General features: G+C 37.6%; 1 pseudogene; it reads left to right on the forward strand.

The window, feature by feature from the left end:
- The first annotated feature begins 12,588 nt into the window (after positions 1-12,588).
- LOC126068119 (olfactory receptor 15-like) lies at positions 12,589-13,508 on the forward strand (annotated as a pseudogene).
- The last annotated feature ends 3,321 nt before the right edge of the window (positions 13,509-16,829 follow it).

Below are 16,829 nucleotides of genomic sequence, written 5' to 3' on the forward strand. Positions count from 1 at the left end.
GACCTGTTTTTCTGCAGTCACGTTCAGCAGAAGGTGATCAGACACAAAGGAGTTGGTAGTTAAGTAAGTGTGGGGCAGCTAGGTGATTACACTGAAGACAGGGAGGGGAAGTTAGATGAGACTGTACGCAAGATATCATCATAAAATGGATTAGGGAATTTCAACTGGATAAAGAGACATTTGAGATCTAAAGAGGACAAGGGATAAACATGTAGAAGTGGCATCAAATTCTTGCTACTTCATAAAATTAAAGGTTTATTTCTCACTCGCTGTATATGCTCATTGCAAGTTGGTTGTGGCTCTTTCTGGCATTTTTCTTATGTTAGGAGTCTGTTAGATGGAGTGGATTCTCTCTGGAATATTGCTGATTGTTTGGTAAAGGGAAGAAAAGAAAAGAACTTAATGAATCACATGACCTCTGAGTTGATGTGTAAGCGGTGGTGTTGTGTCCGTTGTGTGCCATGACTTTGGTAATCTATGGAGAGTCTCTGATGCTCTAGTTCCTCATATGTATGATAAAGATTCCAATCTAGGTAATCTAAATCCAAGGTAACTCCTTGCTGCAAAACTCCATGATCGCCCATCCTTCCTTTAAGGAAAGCCCCACACATTTGATTATTTATATTATTTGCTATCTTCACAGAAATGATGAAAATGATGGGTACATAGTAGTTATGCTGTAAAGATATATCAATTGTGGATTTAAAAATAAACTTCATTTACTTGAGGAAATTAACTGATTCAAATTTAGTCCCAGACTAAATAACACCCTGTTTTAAATTCTTACTAAATAAGTATTTTAATTTTCTTGAATATGTTTTCATCTGAAATTTATTTTTCCTTTTTGATTCCAAATGCCATACTTATTTTATGTATTATTCATTATATTTATTAAATAAACAAATTTCAATTTTTAAATTTTCTATTTCAATGTATTTATTGAAATGATTAATAGATGTAGTGCTATTTTATTAAACATGAATATTTAGGCCCAGGTCTATAAGTGTAATTGTATATGTTTTGTTCATTAGAATTTTGTTGTCAATAGTTGGGTCAGTTGGATGGTAAGGTTTCTTTTTTTTATTATTAGGCCCCAGAGAGTGTGATCTCAGGACCATAAATCTCTACTCAAAGTTTTATTGGAGGATTGGGGCCCATAGTCCCTGTGATGTTAACAGTACAAATAAAAGAGGCCCTAAATCTATATCTTTTATCCCTATTGGGAGCCCCTGTTCTCCTACATTCCCTGTCAGATCTACCCATTGTTTTAGGTTCAGCCTCTATAGCATATGATCACTCTGTGGGTTGTACCCTCCTGTTCTCCCCAAATGCAACAATGCAGAAAAATTAGGCTGTGCATCCAAACTCCTGTATATTATTAAGGCAGCTTTTCCTCCCTTTCCTCTCCAAGTTGCTAGTTTTGATTATCTTGGTCACTTTTTACAATTTAAACTATCCAAGAGTTATAATTTGAATAACACAAAAATACTACTCATAAAAAATCATCCAAGATGAGACTGGATCACCCACATTAGGTATTCCAGAAAATATTTTATGTGAATTGTCATGTGTTTTAATTGTTAATTTGAGTGCCCTGCATGAAGCAAAATGTCAAAGTTTTTGTCCATTATTGTGGGAAAGGGCAATTTGGACCAAGTGCTGTATGTGAACTTGCTGATTGATTGCACCCAAAAATTATACAGGAATGTAAACACGTTCCTAAGCTTGACCCACCTCCAATCCAGGAGAGTCTGTGTTCATGATGACATAGGTTTATGAAGGATTGAAAATGTAATTACTTCTTCTAAAGCTCATATAATTGGTCTGAGTGAGGTAGCATCATGTCAATAAGTGGTACCACACTTATTATTTTAAAGAGCACACTTAGTAAAACATAAAAATAACAGAAACTGGTATGGTTTTCGGAAACCCTGGTGGCGTAGTGGTTATATGCTATGGTTGCTAACCAAAGACTCAGCAGTTCTAATCCGCCAGGTGCTCCTTGGAAACTCTATGGGGCAGTTCTACTCTGTCCTATAGGGTCATTATGAGTTGGAATTGACTCAGTGGCAATGGGTTTGGTTAATGGGTATGGTACTTCTAACTTTTTAAGGAAGCACCAAATCATTTTCCAAAGTGGTTGTGCCATGTTGCATTCCCACCATCAGTGCATATGTGTCCCAGTCTCTCCAAAACCTCTCCAACATTTATTATTTTGTATTTTTTTGATTAGTGCCAGCCTTGTTGGGTAGGATGGTATCTCATTGTAGTTTTGATTTGCATTTCTAAAACGTAGCCAAATCTTTTTTTCCCAGTCTATAAGTTCTCTTTTAACTCTTTTGGTGAAGTCTTTTGAAGAGCATAAGTGTTTGATTTTTAGGAGCTCCCAGTTACCTAGTTTCTCTTCTTGTGGTTGTGCATCATTAGTTATGATTTTTAAACTACTTATGCCATGTATCAGGGCTCCTAGAGCTGTCCATATTTTTTCTTCCATAATCTTTCTTGTTTTACATTTATATTTAGGTCTTTGATCCATTTTGAGTTAGTTTTTGTACACGGTGTGAGGTATGGTCTTCCTTCAGTTTTTTTTTTTTTTTTTTTTTTTGCAGATAGATGTCCAGTTATGCCAGCACCATTTGTTAAAGAGACTGTTTTTTCACCATTTAATGGACTTTAACTGACATCTACAAACTATGAAGCAGCCATCCAGGTTACACTCCTTGTTTTTTTTTTTGTTTTTAATTCTTCCCTAACTTAGATCATTTCCTATTACACACCTTTCTGTTGTCTGGCCATCACCACTTCTTTTCTAGTCATAACTAGACCCATGGGTAGTTGAGTAATGTGTTGTTTTATTACCACATGTTTTTATATGTCCCAGTTTTTTTTTTTTCTTTTCAGTTATTTATTTCTAGTTTCACTCCACTATGGTCAGAGAAAAAAACTTTGTATAATTTTCAATCTTTTTAAACTTATTGAGACTTACTTTATGACCTAACATGTAGGCTATCATGGAAAATGCTCCATGAGCACTGGACTAGAAGGTACATTGTGCTGTTTTTTAGCGAAGTGTTCACATATGTCTGTGAGGTTTAGTTGTTTTATAGTGTCATTCAGGACCTCTGTTTCCTTGTTGATCTTCTCTCCAATATTGAAAGTGCTGTATTGAAATCGCCAACTATTATTGTAGTGCTATTTATTTCTCCCTTCAGTTCTACTTGTTTTATATATTTAGATGCTCCAATGTTGGGTGCATAAATATATTTGTTAAATCTTCTTGATGAATTAATTGATCCTTTTATCACTATATAATGAACATTTTTATCTCTTCTAATAGATATTGTCTTAGAGACTATTTTGTCTCATGTAAAGATTGCGACCCTAGCTCTCTTTTGATTATAATTCACATGGAATATTTTTCCCATCTTTTTACTTTCAACCTACTTGTGTCCTTTGGTCTAAGGTGTGTCTTGAAAACAGCACATAGATGGATCATTTTTTTTTTTTAAATCCATTCTGCCACTCTTTGACTTTTGTTCGGAGAATTTAGTCTATTTGGAGTTACTGTAATTGCCAATAAGAAAACACTTCTGTCATTTTGTTATCGTGTGTGTGTTTGTGTGTGTCTTACGCCTTCTTGTCTTTTTTATCCAGTACTGCCAGGTATTGTATTCTTGTTTTTTGGTAGTGAGCCATTTTGATTCCCTTCTCCTTTCCATTTGTTTATATTTTTAAAAGATATTTACTGGAGAGGCCAGGCCAAGATGGTGGAATAACCAGATGATTCTGGTGTTCCCTATTACAACAAAGGCCTGAAAAATCAAGTGAAACGATTATATTTATGACAAGCTGGGAGCCCTGAACATCAAAGGCAAAGTTAGAAAATGGACTGACTGGCAGGGGGAGGGAAAGACGGTTCAGAAGCAGAGAGGAGTTACTGGACCTGAATCACCGGAATCCCTCAGCACCATTTCCAGAAACAGCAGTGGCGGGCTGGTAGTAGCATTTGGGTGCAGTTTCCACAGGAGGAAGCAGCCAGGCGCACAGCCTACTTGCACCTCCGGAACCAGAGAACAATGGCACTCTTGGCAAAAGATAAGTACTTGCGTACAGTTTACTGCTTCCCCAAACCCCAAGACAGCTTCAGTGGCTATTGATTCCCCTGGACCTGAGACGGACCCATTGGAGCATCGTGAGCTATGTTCCTGGGCTTGCAGAAGGAATAAATTCACAACGCATGGAAAAGATAATTTGCCAGCTCCGCTTAGCTAGGATCTCATGACAAAAGTGGCTCCTGTCCAGGCATAAATGGATCATGGACTTTGAATAACTTTTTCCCCTGCATGGACCTGTGTGGGCCTATTCCAGGAGAGTAGACACTTGCTGGCAGACTGCAACTGTTTAAGCTGTGCAGTGGAGAGGTGGGTGTTTGATATTTGACACCACTTTCCCTATTAAACAGGGTTCTCACCTACCCACATCAGGGGCAGAAGGACTTGTAGCCAAACTCAGGTCACCCAGCAACCCATGACAGAGGTCCAAGGATAGCTGGTACCTCCCAATCTTTACAACCAAAAGCATTGGGTGCCCATGGTCCTTCTGCAGAACCCACCCACCTGTACACTCTAGAGAAAAGGGAAGCACTTTCCTCAGAGACACTCGGGGGATGGTTCTCAGCCCCCTGGCTTGTTCAGAGTGTGACCCCTGCTACAACCACATACTAGTACCTACACCAAACACCCTGCCCTCTGAGGCTCTAGGACAGAGCCTGTACCACACACTTGATGACCAGCTGACTGGACACCTGAGCTGAATCCACACAAGAAAAGTGAATGGACTTCTAGACTGATATACCTGATAACAGCTCTAGCCATCTGGGGACAGGACGTCAGACCACCAAAGGTGAAAATAATCAAGCTAGCTCACTCAAGCAACCCACGTGGGCATATCAAAAAAAAAAAAAAAGCAAGAAAATAAGATACAGTAAGCAAACATAAAATAAACTTATATAATAACTTATAAATAGCTTGGACACAACAGTCAATACCAAGTCACATAAAGAAACAGACCATGATTGCCTCAACAAGCTCTAAAAACAGAGAAACAAGGGATCTTCTGGGTGAAGGTGCCTTCATGGAATTACCAGATGTGGAATACAAAAGATTAACATACAGAACTCTTCAAGACATCAGGAAGGAGACCAGGCAATATGCAGAACAAGCCAAGGAACACATAGATAAAGCAGTTGAGGAAATTAAAAAGGCTATTCAAGAACATAATGAAAAATGTGATAAGCTGCAAGAATCCATAGGAAGACAGCAATCAGAAATTCAGAAGATTAACAATAAAATTACAGAATTACACAACTCAATAGAAAGTCAGAGGAGCAGAATTGAGCAAGTGGAAGGCAGAATTGGTGACCTTGCAGATAAAGCACTTCGTGCCAATACATTTGAAGAATAGTCAGATAAAAGCATTTAAAAACATGAAGAAATCTTAAGAATCATGTGGAACTCTATCAAGAGAAATAACCTATGTGTGTTTGGAGTACCAGAACAGGGAGGGAGAACAGAAAATGCAGAGAGAATTGTTGAAGATTTCTTGGCAGAAAACTTCTCTGATATTGTGAAACATGATATCTCTCCGGGATGTTCATCGAACTCCATATAATGTAGATCTTAAAAGAAAGTCACCAAGACATATTATAATCAAACGTGCCAAAAGCAAAGATAAAGAGAGAATTTTAAGAGCAGGTGGGGATAAACAAAAAGTCATCTACAAAGGAGAGTCAATAAGAATAAGCTCGGACTACTCAGTAGAAACCATGTAGGCAAGAAGGCAACAGGATGACTTATATAAAGCACTGAAGGAAAAAAAATTGCCAGCCAAGAATCATATATCCAACAAAACTGTCTCTCAAATAATAAAGTATAATTAGGACATATCCAGATAAACAGAAGTTTAGGGAATTCATAAAAGCCAAATCAAAACTACAAGAAATACTAAAGGGAGTTCTTTGGTTAGAAAATCGATAATATCTGGTATCAACGCAAGACTAGAACACTGGACAGAGATATCAGATGTTAACCCAGATAGGGAAATCACAAAAATAAATCAAGATAAAAAAAAAAAAAACACTCAAACAGGGAAACAGAGATGTTATTATGAAAAATAAGACAACATTAAAATAATAAAGAGGGACTAAGAAAAGTAGTCATAGATCTTTTATATGGAGAGAAAGACAAGGTGATATAAAGATATAAAAGTTAGATTTAAACTTAGAAAAATAGGGGTAAATATTAAGGTAACCACAAAGGAGACTAACTATCCTACTTATCAAAATAAAAGAGAAGAAAAAACAGAGACTCAGCAGAAACAAAATCAACAGTGAAAGAGAGGAAAAGACAATATATAAAGATAAACTACTCAGCACAAAAAATTAAGTGGGAAAAAGAAACTGTCAACAACACACAAAAAATGACATCAAAATGACAGTGCTAAATGCATACCTATCCATAATTATGCTGAAAGTAGATAGACTAAATGCACCAATAAAGAGACAAAGAGTGGCAGAATGGATTAAAAAACACGATCTGTCTCTATGCTGCCTACAAGAGACACACCTTAGGCTTAGAGACACAAACAAACTAAAACTCAAAGGATGGAAAAATATATCAAGCAAATGGCAATCAAAAAAGAACAGCAGTGCCAATATTAATTTCTGACAAAATAGACTTTAAAGTTAAATCCACCACAAAGTACAATGAAGGACACTATATAATGATTAAAGGGACAATATATCAGGAGGGGAAACCCTGGTGGTGAAGTGGTTAAGTGCTACGGCTGCTAAGCAAAAGGCTTGTAGTTCAAATGTGCCAGGCGCTCCTTGGAAACTCTATCGGGTAGTTCTACTGTGTCCTATAGGGTTGCAATGAGTCGAAATGGACTCGATAGCAGTGGGTTTGTTTTTGTTTTTTATATTAGGATGATATAACCATATTAAATATTTATGCACACAATGACAGGGCTGCAAGATACATAAAACAAATTCTAACAGCATTGAAAAGGGAGATAGACAGCTCCACAATTATAGTAGGAGACTTTAACACACCACTTTCAGTGAAGGACAGGACATCCAGAAAGAAGCTCAGTAAAGACATGGAAGATCTAAAGGCCACAATCAACCAACTTGACCTTATAGACATATACAGAACACTCCACCCAACAGTAGCCAAGTATACTTTCTTTTCTAAAGCACATGGAACATCCTGTAGAATAGACCACATATTAGTTCATAAAGCAAGCGTTAGCAAAATCAAAAACATTGAAATATTACAAAGCATCTTCTCTGACCATAAGGGCATAAAAATAGAAATCAATAACAGAAGAATCAAGGAAAAGAAATCAAACCCTTGGAATGTGAACAATACCCTGTTAAAAAAAAGACTGGATTATAGAAGACATTAAGGATGGAATACAGAAATTCGTAGAATGCAATGAGAATGAAAACACTTCCTATCAGAACCTTTGGGACACAGCTAAAACAATGCTCAGAGGTAAACTTAGATCAATAAATGCACACGTCCAAAAAGAAGAAAGGGCCAAAATCAAAGAATTATCCCTACATCCTGAACAAATAGAAGGAGACCAACAAAAGAAACCTCAGTCACCAGAAGAAAACACATAATAAAAAAGAGCAGAACTAAATGAGATAGAAAACATAAAAACAATTGAAAGAGTTAACAAGATCAAAAGCTGGTTCTTTAAAAAATTAACAAAGTTGATAAACTGTAGGCCAAACTGACAAATGAAAAACAGCAGAGGATAGGAATAACCTGAATAAGAAATAAGATGGGTGATATCACAAAAGACCCAACTGAAATTAAAAGATCCTATCAGATTACTATAAAAAATTGTACTCTAACAAATTTGAAAACCTAGAAGAAATGGATGAATTCCTAGAAACACACTACCTACCTAAACTAACAAGAACAGAGCGAGAACAACTAAATACACCCATAACAAAGAAGAGATTGAAAAGGTAATCAAAAAAACTCCCAACAAAAAAAACCCTGGCCCGGATGGCTTCACTGCAGAGTTCTACCAAACTTTAAGAGAAGAATTAACACCACTACTACTAAAGGTATTTCAGAACATAGAAAAGGAAGGAATACTCCCAAACTCATTCTATGAAGCCAGCATATCCCTGATACCAAAACCAGGTAACGACACCACAAAAAAAGAAAATTACAGACTTATATCCCGTGTGAACTTAGTTGCAAAAATCCTCAACAAAATTCTAGCCAACAGAATTCAACAACATATCAAAAAAATAATTCACCATGACCAAGTGGGATTCATACCAGTTATTCAGTTATTCAACATTAGAAAAACAATTAATGTAATCCATCATATAAATAAAACAAAAGACAAGAACCACAGGATTTTATCAATTAATGTAGAAAAGGCATTTGACAAAGTTCAGCACCCATTCATGATAAAAACTCTCAGCAAAATAGGAATACAAGGAAAATTCCTCAGCATAATAGAGGGCATTTATACAAACCCAACAGCCAACATCTCCCTAAATAGAAAGAGTCTGAAAGCATTCCCCTTGAGATCGGGAACCAGACAAGGATGCCCTTTATCACCTCTCTTTTTCAACATTGTGCTGGAGGTCCTAGTCAGAGCAATTAGGCTAATTAGAGCAATAAAGGGCGTCCAGACTGGTAAGGAAGAAGTAAAAGTATCTCTATTTGCAGGTGACACGATCTTACACACAGAAAACCCTAAGGCATCCTCCCAAAAACTACTGAAACTAGTAGAAGTATTCAGCAGAGCATCAGGATACAAGATAAACATATAAAAATTAGTTGGATTCCTCCACACCAACAAAAAGAACATTGAAGAGGAAATCACCAAATCAATACCATTTACAGAAGCCCTCAAGAAAATAAAATGCTTAGGAATAAATCTTACCAGAGATGTAAAAGACCTGTACATAGAAAACTACAAGACACTACTGGAAGAAATCAAAAGAGACCTACATAAGTGGAAAAACGTACCTTGCTCATGAATAGGAAGACAACAATCTAAAAAAGTCTATTCTACCAATAAAAAAAATAGCGATCTATAAATACAATGCAATTCCGATCCAAATTCCAACATTTTTTAATGAGATAGAGAAACAGATCACCTACTTCATATAGAATGGAAGAGGCCCCGGATAAGTAAAGTATTACTGAAAAAGAAGAACAAAGTGGGAGGCCTCACTCTATCTGATTTTAGGACCTATTATACTGCCACAGTTATCAAAACAGTCTGGTACTGGTACTGGTAGAACAACAGATACGTAGATCAATGGAACAGAATTGAGAATCCAGACATAAATCCATTCACATATAAGGAGCCGATATTTGACAAAGGCCCAAAATCGGTTAAATGGGGAAAAGACAGTCTTTAACAAATGGTGCTGGCATAACTGGATATCCATCTGAGAAAAAATGAAACAAGACCCAAACCTCACACCATGCACAAAAACAAAGTGGATCAAAGAACTTAAATATAAAACCTAAAATGGTAAAGATCATGGAAGAAAAAATAGGGACAATGTTAGGAGCCCTAATACACGGCATAAACAGTATGCAAAACATTACTAACAATGCAGAAGAGCAACCAGATAACTGGGAGCTCCTTAAAAATCAGACACCTATGCTCATCCAAAGACTTCACCAAAAGAGCAAAAAGACCACCTACAGACTGGGAAAAAGTTTTCAGCTATGACATCTCTGACCAGTGCTTGATCTCTAAAATCTACATGATTCTGCTAGAACTCAACCACAAAAAGACAAACAACCCAATTAAAAAATGGGCAAAGGATATGAACAGGCATTTCACTAAAGAAGACATTCATGTGGCTAACAGATACATGAAGAAATGCTCTCAATCATTAGCCATTGGAGAAATGCAAATCAAAACTACAGTGAGATTCCAACTCACTCCAGCAAGGCTGGCATTAATGCAAAAAACACTAAATAATCAATGTTGGAGAGGTTGTAGAGAGACTGGAACACTTACACACTGCTGGTGGGAATGTAAAATGGCACCAACAATTTGGAAATCAATTTGGTACTTCCTTCAAAAGCTAGAAATAGAAATACCATATGATCCAGCAATCCCTTCCTTGGAATACATCCTAGAGAAGTAAGAGTCTTTACACGAACACACCATGTACACCGATGTTCATGACAGCACTGTTTACAATAGCAAAAAGATGGGCACAACCGAGGTGCCCATCAATGGATGAATGGATAAATAAACCATGGTATATTCACACAATGAAATATTATGCATCGGTAAAGAACAATGTTGAATCCATTAAACATCTCATAACATGGAGAAATCTGGAAGACATTATGTGAGTGAAATCAGTCAACTGCAAAAGGATAAACATTGTATAAGGCCACTATTATAAGAACTGGAGAAACAATTTAAAGAGAGAAGAAAATACTCTTTGATGGTTAAAAGAGGGGGAAGAGCACGAGGGAGGGAGAGGGGAATTCATTAATTAGATAGTAGATAAGTTTCATTTTAGGTGAAGGGAAAGATGATACACCACACAGGAGAGGTCAACACAAATAGGTTAAACCAAAAACAAAGAAGTTTCCTTAATAAACTGAACACTTCACAGGCCAGTGTAGCAGAGGCAGGGGTTTGAGAACCATGGTTTAGGGGACATCTAAGTCAATTGGCATAATAAAATCTGTTAAGAAAACATTCTGCATCCCACTTTGGAGAGTGGCATCTGCAGTTTAAATGCAAGCAAGTGGCCATCTAAGATGCATCAATTGGTCTCAACCCACTTGGAGCAAGGAAGAATGAAGAACACCAAAGTCACAAAATAATTATGAATCTAAGAGACAAAAAGGACCACATAAACCAAAGACTACATCAGCCTGAGACCAGCAGAGCTAGATGATACGTGGCCACAACCGATGACTGCCCTGACAGGGAACTCAACACAGAAACCCCAAGGGAGTAGGAGACCAGTGGCATGCAGACCTCAAATTCTCATAAAAAGACCAGACTTAATGGTCAGACTGGGACTGGAGGAACCCCGGAGGCCACGGACCCCAGACCTTCTGTTATCCCAGGTCGGGAGCCATTTCCAAAGCCAACTCTTCAGACAGGTATTGGACTGGAATAGGGGATGGAAAATGAGACTGGTATAAGAACAAGTTTCTTGGATCAAGTCGACACATGAGACTATGTTGGCATCTCCTGTCTAGAGGGGAGACACTAATATGTTATATATATATAATATTATATATTATAATATATATTACTATATTATTCTCCCTTTAATGAAGACCTGAATCCTCTGAGATGGGAGCTATTATAACCATTCCATAGACAAGAATATTGACTTGGGAGTTTAAATTGTTTAATTAAAATAAATTACTTAAGGTGAAAGAACCAGGTGTCTAACTTAGGTTTTCCTCATTTAAAAACTAGTGTATCTTCTAGTCTGAGGTGCTTTTTCAGGCACTCAAAAGTGACATTACGTTCAGGATCTCACTGTTCAGAGTCTATGTTGTTGGCTGAGACTATGCTGCTCACAGATAAGAGCCAAGGGGCCTGCTTGTACAATAATCTAATTTCATGTGTTCCTATTATTATCATCAAACAATACCAAATAAGACTATTACTTTGGGAACTTCGTATTTCAGCACCTTGTTTCAATTATTTTACTGCAGCTACTACATACAAAAACCAGATTTGTTGCCATCAAGTTGATTCCAACTCATGGCATCACCATGTGTTACAGAGTAGAACTGCTCCATAGGATTTTCTTGGCTGTAATCTTTATGGAAGCAGATCACCAGGCCTTTCTTCCACAGTGCCACTGGGTGGGTTCCAACCACCAAACATTAGGTTAGTAGTCAAGTGAAAACCATTTGTACCAGTGATTTACACTTGACTACTAATCTAAAGGTTGGGAGTTTGAGCCCACCTAGTGGCACCATAGAAAAAAGTCCTAGTGACCTGCTTCCATAAAAATTACAGCCAATAAAATTACGGAGCAGTTCTACTGTATAGAAAAAAGTTCTAGTGACCTGCTTCCATAAAAATTACAGCCAATAAAATTACGGAGCAGTTCTACTGTATAAAATATGGGAATGTCATGAGTTGGAATTGGTTGGAAGGCAATGGATTTTGGTTTTTGTTTGCTTTTTGTTTTTTACTACATTTGTAGCTGAAGGGACATACTGATATCTAAAGTAATCATGAGGCTATCTATGGAGTTGTTGTGATTATAGATTTTAGAGATAATATTCAAGGGACAGTATCTTACAAATGCCTCTTAAGTATAAACAATACAGCATTATTAAAAAAAGATTGTATCCTTTTGGCTTAATATAAGGCAAAATAGCCATGGCTTAATATAAGGGAAAACGGTCTCCAAGGCCTCCTGGACAACTAATGTTTGTCTTCTCTAAAGAAACAGCAGTAGAGTCTTTCTCCAAATTCAGTTTACAAAATTCTACTCACATTTCTGTCTGAACCCCAGTGCGAAATGCAACAGGAATGACCAACACGATTTTCCCAGTGGGCTTCATCCTTCTAGATTTCTCCAAATGGCCCCAGCTGGAAAAGGTTCTCTTCTGGTTTGTGGCAATCTTCTATATCATGATCATCTTTGGAAACCTGACCATTATTGTGCTCTCTTGCATAGACCGTCATCTCTACACACCTTCTTACTTCTTCCTTAGCAATCTCTCCTCCTTGGAGCTTTGCTTTACCACAACTATGGTGCCCCAGATGTCAAACTTGTGGGGACCTGAGAAGACCATCACCTACATGGGCTGTGTCATCCAGCTCTGTGTTTTCCTCTTTCTAAGTGCCACAGAATGCACTTTGCTGGTGCTGATGGCCTTTGACCGCTATGTTGCTGTCTGCCAGCGACTGCGCTACACCATTATTATAAACCCTCTTCTCCGTTAGAAGCTGGCCCTCACAGCCTGGCTCTCTGGCCTGATGGAATCTCTCCCATCATACTCCAGCTGTCCTTCTGTGCCTAACACCATGTGGATGGCTTTCTCTGTGAGGTGCCTACCCTCATACACCTGGCTTGTGGAGATACCTCCTCCAATGGATGGCAGTTGACCATCTCTGCCATCCTCTTCACCATCCTGCCTGTAGGGTTGATCCTAACATCCTATGGCTACATAGCTCAAACTGTGGGGAAAATCAAGCCAGAAGAAGGGAGGCAGAAAGCCATTGCCACCTGCTCCTCCCATCTTCTGGTGGTCTTCATGTTTTATGGGACAGCGGCAGTGGTTTACACAGACCCTAAGTACAACTTTGCTTACAAATATGGAAAGTTCTTCACCTTCCTCTACACTGTAGTAACACCGTTGTTGAACCCTCTCATCTATACTCTGAGGAACAAAGAGGTAAAAGAAGCTCTGCTAAGATCGCGGATAAAGGGGTTCAGTAAACAATAGTGGATAACTGGTCTTTTGGACCAGAAAGAAACTTGAAAACTATGACATCCACCCATACTATTTAAAAGAAAGGGTTAGGAACTGGTTGAAAGGATACGTGAAACCCAGGATGGAAAGGGAGAGTGTGCTGTCACATTGTGGGAATTGCAAGTAGGGTCACATAACAATGTGTGTATGAAGTTTTTATGAAAAATTAACTTGAGCTGTAAAATTTCACATAAAGCACAATTAAAAAAAGGGGGATGCAAGAGAGATTGTCTTTGAAACATCACTTAAAAAATGTAGTTTAGTTCAGAGAGGGTAATTGATGACTTATTATTTTTTTCTATGATTTAACATACCTTGTTAAAATTATATAAAATGCAGTACAATTTTTGGCACATATACATGCTCATAACGTATTTGGCTAAGGAGAAATATTAGTTACAGTTAACATTTGAGGAATGTAAATTATATTTTCTTAGATAACATAAGCACATGAATTGAACACTCTAGAATCAACAATGAGATAAACTATATATAATATACATAAATATAAATATATGTACACACATATATATATATATGCAAATAATTGAGTTTTAAAAGAAAATAGACTGGCTACCATAAAAAAAATAGATTCCTAAAGGAATCTATTTTTTTTATGGTAGCCAGTCTATTTTCTTTTAAAATTAAGCCTAAAGGAAGGAGAATTTCCTTGACGTTTCCTTAGGAGCTTACTATGTATGCAATTCTTTCTTTTTTTTTTTTAATTTAACTATGAGAATGAGAACTTCAGTACAAAGAAGAGGTTCAACTTGCATTGTGTGTGCGTGTGTTTTTGTGTATATTTGCATGTGTGTTTATGTGTTGTGTATGTGTGCTGTATTCTTCCTTTATTTGTAATTATCAGAAGGCTAGACCTGAGTTGGAATCGACTTGACAGCAACAGGTTTGGTTTGGTTTAGGCCACCACAGTGAACCACTTCTAAGGTATTTGAATCCAGAGAAGTCATAAACACTCTCTTTCTTGAGACAGAGGGATCTCTAAATTTATCCCAAATTTAACTTAATCTCTATGTGATTATAAATATACTAAATGTTTTGTCAAATCTATTTTTCTACCTGGGTAAAATAAAGGCTACATTTAGGTAACCTTTATTTTACCTAGGTAGAAAAATAGATTTGACAAAACACTTAGTATAGGGTCGCTCTGAGTCGGAATCAACTCGACGGCACTGAGTGGTTTAGAGTTTAATACAAAATAAGTACAAGAAAACCTATGTACCTCATGAGTTCTCTGTGTATTTCCTTTTGTATCAGATAATAGAAACACATTTCTGCCTAAATCCAAGTGAGTTTTTTTTTTTTTTTTTTTTTTTTGCAAGTGGAACTCACATCTTAAGGGTATACTCAGCAATTCAGCACAACAAATTGAAATGGAAATTTCTATTCAGGCTTACTGAAACTTTTTAGGCCCTTGTTCTTGAAAAAAATCCCAAAGATACCATATACTTACAGGAAATTATTAAGACGTATCCATTCTTGATTTATTTGAGTCATTAGGATGGTTGAAAAATGTTACGATTAATAGTTGTATAAGTCATTGTTCTAGGAGTGACACTGATGGAAAACTATATGAAAAACAGAGGCCTTAGTGTTAGGGGCTAATGGTAGTACTGTTTACATGACACCCTGGTAAAGTTTGAATGGCTATATTAATCAGGATATGTGAGAAGATACTGAGGTAAGGCCTTTAATACACAAGGTGGATTTATTTCTTGTAAATACAAAGTCCAGTGCAGGTGTATCTGACTCTTTGGGATATTGTCCTCTGCTTGTGGGTATGGCATTCCAAGCTGCTTCATTTTTAAAGTATCTCCGTTCCTACAGGTGTTTCCATGACAGGAGAAGACAGAGTTGGAGATCAAATTCCTGATAACTAGATGCTTCCTCTTGGAATTACACACAGCACATTCTCTCATGTGTCATGGGTCAAAGCAAGTCAGGTGGTAAGTCAGATACCCACTTCAAGTGGGCAGAGGTCTGCATTCTCCCAAGTATCTCCAAAAGTGGAAGAGCACTGGTTATCTGCAAATAGAGCAATGCCTATCATATGGACAGAAAATAAGAGGGACACAGCTGAAGATGTTTCCTGGGAGTGGGAGGAAATTGGGGAGTAAAAAGCTCTTAGACCCCAAATCCTCCCATCCACTTACATAACTCCCCTATGTGGCACAATAGAACTTTACTTCATGAAGATGTTGAACTCAGAAACTCACGGGCTCTGTACTTGGGAAATAGGCATAGCAGAAGGAGTTGAGGTAGAAAGTCTACGTACTGAATTGTGAGACATCCCAGCACCATTCCCTACTTTGGCTTTCAGAATGCTGGCAGTCTTGTCCTCCCATTACCAGACAGAATCCTCTAGGAGAAAATAAATCACCCCAAATAAAATGCCTATAAAAAATAAAACCTATTGCCATCTAGTTGATTCCAACTCATAGTGGCCCTATAGGACAGAGCAGAACTGCCCCCACAGGGTTCCCAAAGCTGTAATCTTTATGGAAGTAGGCTGCCACATCTTTCTCTTGAAAAGCTGCCAGTGGGTTCCAACTGCCCACTTTTCGCTTACCAGCCAAGTGCTTAATCACTGTGCCACCAAGCGGGGTGCCAAAATAAATGAACTAGTGAGATCAGAGTACAGTGAAGCCTACAAGTTTTTATGATGTGCTCTTGTCCAGTTGCAGAGAGCCAGGGGTCAGCAGACTTTCGAAGAAAGCAACAGAAGTGAGAGAGAGACCAATATAATAAAATGGGGGAGTGGGGAAGTAAGGAAAGGGAAAATAGAGTTTGTACAGAAAAAAGAAATTTTGTTTTGCAAATAAGAACTGTAATTAATCTCAGAAAGATAAGTACATAAGGACAGGAATTACACTAGAACTGGATGCTATAAAAAAAAATAACTGAAAACCAAACCCGTTGCCATTCAGTCGATTCTGAGTCATAGTGATCCCAAAGGGTTTCCAAGGAGTGGCTGGTGGATTTGAACTGCTGACATTTTTGTTAGCAGCCAAGCTCTTAACCACTGCACCACCATTAGGAAGACACAACTAAAAACAACAATGAGATGCTACTTTACTCCCAGAAGGATGGCTAAGACCAAAAAAGTAGAAAATAACAAATATTGGCAAGGATGTAGAGATATCAAAAACTTCCTCTATTGCTGGCGGTAATGCAAAATGGTACAGCTACTGTGGAAAATTGTTCCTTGAGAAGTTAAAAACAGAACTGCCTTATGACTCAGCAGTCCCACTCTTAGGTATATACCCGAGATACCTA

The sequence above is a fragment of the Elephas maximus genome, chromosome 2 (genome assembly GCF_024166365.1).
Source record: "Elephas maximus indicus isolate mEleMax1 chromosome 2, mEleMax1 primary haplotype, whole genome shotgun sequence".
NCBI lineage: Eukaryota > Metazoa > Chordata > Mammalia > Proboscidea > Elephantidae > Elephas > Elephas maximus.